We start from the raw sequence: 6325 nt of genomic DNA on the forward strand, positions 1-6325 counted from the left end.
TCTGTTCTGACCTTCACTAAAGATTAAACCTTGCCATAACCCCCAGCACCACCACCCCTTCCGCAAAAAAAAAAAAAAAAAAAAAAAAAATCCATCCACCCAATCTACTTTCACACATGGGAGAAGAATCAGTTTCAAATTTACTATAACTCAAACCATTAAGGTTTTTATTTGTCCAAGACAACACCTTAGTTTATACTCCAGATACTGCTAAGCCTTCAGCGGAAACTGAGCCCGAGGGGTAATGTACTCCATATGCTTCATCATACTGCATAGGCAGACAATTGGATCTTTCACATTTGAGTTGGTTCAGATAAGTTGCAAATTGGAGGTAGCACAATAATAAAAGTTACAGAGCAATGGATGTTACTTAGAGAAGAACAGTAGTTTCTAAGGCAGAGATAGAGCAAAGATAATCTGTGCATTTGACATAAGCTACTAGCCAATCAATAATTATGGTATGATTATGTCTATACGTAGTGGAATTATTTAACAAATATATGGTTTATTCAGACCACAAAGGCTTTTTCTACTTCATAGGACATGTTTTAATTGTATAGAAATAAAAATGTCATTTTCTTGATTATAAAATTGATACACATTCATTACTCAAAATTACAACACAGATTAAGGACCAACTGGAGATAACATTAAGCTGTTGTCATCCTAAGTATATCTTGATGTCACATATGTGGATATCTGTAATATACATAAGAAATATATAATATAGATATAACAAGATATATGATGTGATTATATTTGGATCATCTTTCACATATGTTTGTAATCTGTTTTCTTCTTGCATTGTATCATAACTGATTTTCTATACTTTTATTTTAGAACATGATTTTTAATAGTTGCAATGTATTTATCATAATTTTCCATAAAGAATTTAATCAGTTTTTATTATTTGATATATATTTTCAATATAATAAATATTTGAGACTTGGTTACACATGAACTTTTCGATATATCTGATTATATATACAAATTTTGAATTAACTTTGAATACATTCATCTGGAAGTGTAGAATCAATAATTAACCTTTTATGTATTGCTAGTTTCATCTTGGCTGTCTGTTTTAAGTATACTCTTACCAGTAGTGTATGAGATGTATTATTTCTCTAAATTCTTGTCACTATAGCCAATTTATTTTTTAAATTTTGTCATTTTGGTAGGTGGAAGATGCTGTCTTCTTTAACGTGTGTTTTCATTTTAAGTAAGCATGTAGTACTTTATATTTCTTGATCATACATATTTCTTCCTCGATAATTCAGCAGTGTGTGTCTTTTCTCCTTTTCTTATCTGATAATCTTTTTCTAGCACTGAATTCTATAGGGATTAGATCCTTTTAATTTTATTTATTTGTTTTTTTGTTTAGTCTTTACCTAAATTTTAGTTATATGGTGTAATATTGGTTTCAGGAGTATAATTTAGTGATTTATCACTTATATGTAACACCCAGTACTCATCACAACAAGAACCTTTTCAGATTCTGTTAAATAGCCTTGTGCTGTTCAGACCTTATGGAGATGTTTCTCACAGCTATTTTTTTTCTAATTTGGATTCTTGATAAATACAGGATTATAACACTCAAGTATCCTACACTAAAAATATTTCTACACTTACAGTTTTTGGCAATCTAGCCTTACATTTTTTTTTAATTAGAAAAATCTGAAGGAATTGATAATTAGACACTGGAAGACTGAAATAAAAGAAAGTAATGTGGCTCAAATATTTGCCCCAGGAATAGGCCTCTCAAATTAATTGACCAAGGAAACACAAATATGGCATTTCAGCGCCATTTTATTGGACTGATTGTATATATTAAAGACGAGTGACTTTTTACTTTGTGTCCCTAGAATCCTTTATTCTTTGTAGGTGCCACACACATATACCTGTGGTAGGTGAAGAGAAAACACTAGACAGGTGGTACCAGGTCTCCTTTACCTGTATTTGTTATAATTGCTGTGCTTTCAATTGTCACTTTACAGAGCTGTATTTCCGTAAATGAGTTTCCTTTTTTTAAAAGAGAATTTATCTGATAATTAAGATTTACTGCTCTAGAAAGTTTTCAGATCTTTATGTGAAATTATCTTGTTATATACATCACCACAAAATCTTTCAGGATCTAGGAAGAGATTCAGTTCTGAAAAAAATGGATTTGGGTCAACATAGTAAGAGCTAGCATTCATAGATATCTACAATGGCTATCTCAGATTATTCAGGTATAGATGATATTGGTGATATAGGAGTATCTGGACATCACCCATGTAACAATTAGCTTTTAGCATAATTTACATATACCAAATATTTGAATCAAGCATAAGTTAAGTACATAGTTATTAAATTTTAAGTTCTAGGTATTACTTTTTTAAGGGATATTGTTTCATTGCTATTATGTCTTATTGTTTGGAGGTAAGGAAATTACATATTTCAACAGAATTTGGAGTAGGCTTAATTCAGTTGTTACTATACTACTAAAAATGTCTTATTAAAGAAGTGTTCATTACCTCTAAAACAAATGTTAGATCCAGTAAAGCCTAAAATAAAAGGTGCCAAATAAATTCATTCCAAGGTACTATAATTAAGCAGTGTCATGTAGCCTTTTTCTTATTAATAGTTCTTTTGGCCATAATAAAGAGTCTTTGTCACTCATTCCAGTACAAGTTTTATATGATGAAAAGGGTTTTTTTAAACCGTATTTTGAAGGAAATAGAAAAATCAGGTGATAAATGTACAGCCTGAATATATGATCATTATTTACAAAATGTTGAGATAATTAAGGTGCAGTTATCATTAGCATATTTTTAATCTGACAAACACTTATGGAATTTTGTTCTAGGATAAGATGTCATGAGATATTATTAGAGTGTTAATTGGGGGAAAATGGAATGAATGTCTAGATAAAAGTAATACTTCCAAGTTTTCTTACAGGGACTCCTTTTTAGACAGTACAAGATCTTCAAGACTGATGATAATGAAAATTGTCAAAATAATATGTCTTTTATAGTTATACTTAATAGACAGGTTGATTTGCATGTTTATATCATTTGTCAGTGTGAAACTATAGAAACAAATATCTTTATTTAGAAATGAGGAAACCTAGGTACAAAAAAGTTAATCTTACCATGATCAAAATGCTATTAAGTGACAAAAACAAAACATAACTCAGGGTATCATCTTCAGAGTCTGTGCTGTGAACTATTACATAATGGACAGTATTGATTGAAAATAACAATATCTGATAGTGAATGAATTTTATTTACACAGAGATTTGTGTCACAGTATGACTGTAGATATTTGAAGGCAAATTCCCCCAAAGAATTTGAACCTTTCTCTTTACATATGGCATGAATGTTCTGATTCCAATGAAAATTAGGAATAGATTGCTGCTCTAGAGCAAAAATTAAAGCAAAAAATAAAAAAAGCAAAACTGACGTGGGGCTGAGCATTTATCAGTTTTTCTTTGCAGTTATAGTACAGATACACTTTTCTGATAGCTTCATGGGTACTAGAGCCTAATGATAAAGTGAAACATGCAGACGTAAGTGCCCTGTTGAGTATAATTATTGAGTGTTTGTGCCAGATATTTTGCTGGAAAGCACCAACATAAGATGCCAAGAAGACTCCAGGGATATATTGTTTAGTGGTGTGAATTAGGCCTATTAGGGACAAATTGAAGTTTGCTGACTCTTGATGCGGCAGAAACGTTTACTGCTCACAAAATAGTCATGTGCTTTAGAATATGTAGCAGGCCCCTTATAAGTGTATAAGGCTTGGTTCTGGCCTACAGGCTATTGACATGTATCACATCTCCATCAAAGTATGTAAGACCATGGGTATAACCCTCCACATCTCTTTTCCCTTGCTGTGATATTTTGGAGAAACATGCTGAGATTACTAAATCACAAAATTACTTTCTAAATGGAGAGCCAACTGTCTTGTTTCAGAATTTGTAGGAATAAGAACTAAACTCTTGTTAAGGTTTAAGATAGAGAGGTTAACCCATTGTGACCACATCATCTAGTCCATCATGGATAATACACTTGGCTCTTCTTCCTTTGTAAAGATTATTGCTAAATTAACTCTTTCAAGCTTATCAACAGTTAGTTAATAATGATGCTCCTGATGCACAAAGGAATAGCTGAGGGTCTCCAAATAGGATGTTTTGCCACTTCAGGAATTTCCTGTGTTTCCTTGAGATTTTGTTTGGGAGGTTTCTATGTGTGGTACCACATTGTGAAACTCCTAATCAGGGGGTCAAGAGGATCAACTTACAGAGATATTTCAGATCCTACATCATTTTGATATATAGATATATAATTTGGTACCTATTTGCAAGGGGCTGGGGTATGAGAGAAAAATTTTAGTGGCATCTTCTAGATCAGTGCTATCCAAGAGAAATACAGTGCAAGTCACATATGTAATTTTAAATGTTCTAGTGGCTATATTTAAAAACTAGAAAATTAACTTCAGTAACATACTTTATTTAGTCCAGTGTACCCAATAGTTAATTGCAATCAGTATAAAAGCCTGTTAATTTCAAGTCTTTGAAATCATGTGAATTAATTTCATGTGAAGTCTTTTAAAGCATAACTTAATTTGGTTAAGTTACATTTCAAATGCTCAACAGCCACATAATGATGTATTCAACACTGTAGCTCTAGATGCATCTAAAATTTATTCCATGTTTTGTTAGGCATCTTTTAGGTACACTCACAACATTGTCATATTTGTTCATTTTAATATTCTTTTACATTAGTAAATAAGTGAATGCACTCATAGAGTTAGAAGGTGACAGAACTAAGGTTAAAACCAGTTCTCCCTCCTGCCTCTGGAGCTAGAGCAGTGTGCAGGACAAGTAGGGTAACATGGGGAGTCCTGTGTAATCCAAGCAAGAAGGGTGAGGGTGGGATCTTCTAACTTGAGCAACTGATTTGGCAGTGATGCTGTTTATACAGAGGCTGACATGAGCTTTCTAATCTGAAGTGGGATTTAGCAGTTTTTGACCACTGGAAATGCCTGTACAGTGCAAGTAATCTTACCCACTTTTTTGTTTTAACCATATCTATATTACGTTTGGTCACAAATGCCGGATGATCATGGCATCTGCTAACTATTTTTTTTAATGAGTCTAAATAAAGAACTACATATGGATTGCCAAGTCTTTAACATTACAGAAAGAGGAACACCAACATCTAGTTCCACAACCTCAGATGTACAGAATGTAACATTTACTAGATTTTGTGTGCTTCTTTATGTCTTTCAAAAAGATACTCATTCAACTTTGTCACCACACATAAAACAGTGGAGATTTTTACAGTTTGTGTTTGTCTTTGGGCTTGAAAGAACAATTCCAGGTGTTGCCACCTGGGCTTCTGCTTTGGCAAAATCTATCAGATGATGATATGCTACGTACTTTGGAAAATCTGATCTTAAAAATCAAAGGGACTCAGGTTTTTACTCTGATCAAATCATATTTTCACTTGAACAGTATAGGATACAAGATTTGCCTAAGAACAAAACTTGGAGGTATCCAGGCAATTTATAAACTATGGACAGGTAATGATGGTCCACAGATGAGAACTGCTATGGAAAAAAAAATGTAACAATTATCCTGCAAACTCATAATTGTGCCATTTTTATTTCTCTGCATTTACTACATCAGGGAAATAGTAAAGTTGTTTTCAATAAGTAGAGGTGTGACTGTATTTGATTATGGGTGAAATTGATTTAAATTGACTTTTCTGTGTCTCCACAGAAACATTAACCTCACTGTAACCAGCACACATCATCATCTGCTGCTGTAGATGACTACAGATGCTCTAAATTAGAGAGAAGAACTGTCAGGTGTCCCATTACTGTGTAGCCTACTTTCAAGATGAGTAGTAGGTTTTACTGTATTTTATCATAAAGTGTTCCAAGATTGTTTTGACTTTTTTAGTCATAGCTCTGTTTCCGTATTCATTATTTATCCCTCTAGAATCCATCGTTAGAAATATGGAGTTGGACCAAGGTGGTTCCTGCCTCTCTGAGATTATTAGGCAAGGGTCCTGCAAAATGAATAGGCCAAGTAGGAGGGAAGAATCTTCTGCAGTCACTGTGTTGAAGAAGTTGCATCTAGTATTTTATACATTCTTACCTAATACAGAGAAAGCTTCACTTTGATCATAGGTCTCCTTAGTTGGTGGAAACTACTGTTAGCTGGTGGTATAAATAATTGCCTTATGCTGGGCCCTTGGGCTCAGAACTAATATTCCTTCTGAGTTCCGGTTAGTGTTTGGTTCTGCTGGAATCCCTTGTATTTTGAAGTGCTCAAAAG

The sequence above is a fragment of the Mustela erminea genome, chromosome 11 (assembly GCF_009829155.1).
Source record: "Mustela erminea isolate mMusErm1 chromosome 11, mMusErm1.Pri, whole genome shotgun sequence".
Taxonomy (NCBI): domain Eukaryota; kingdom Metazoa; phylum Chordata; class Mammalia; order Carnivora; family Mustelidae; genus Mustela; species Mustela erminea.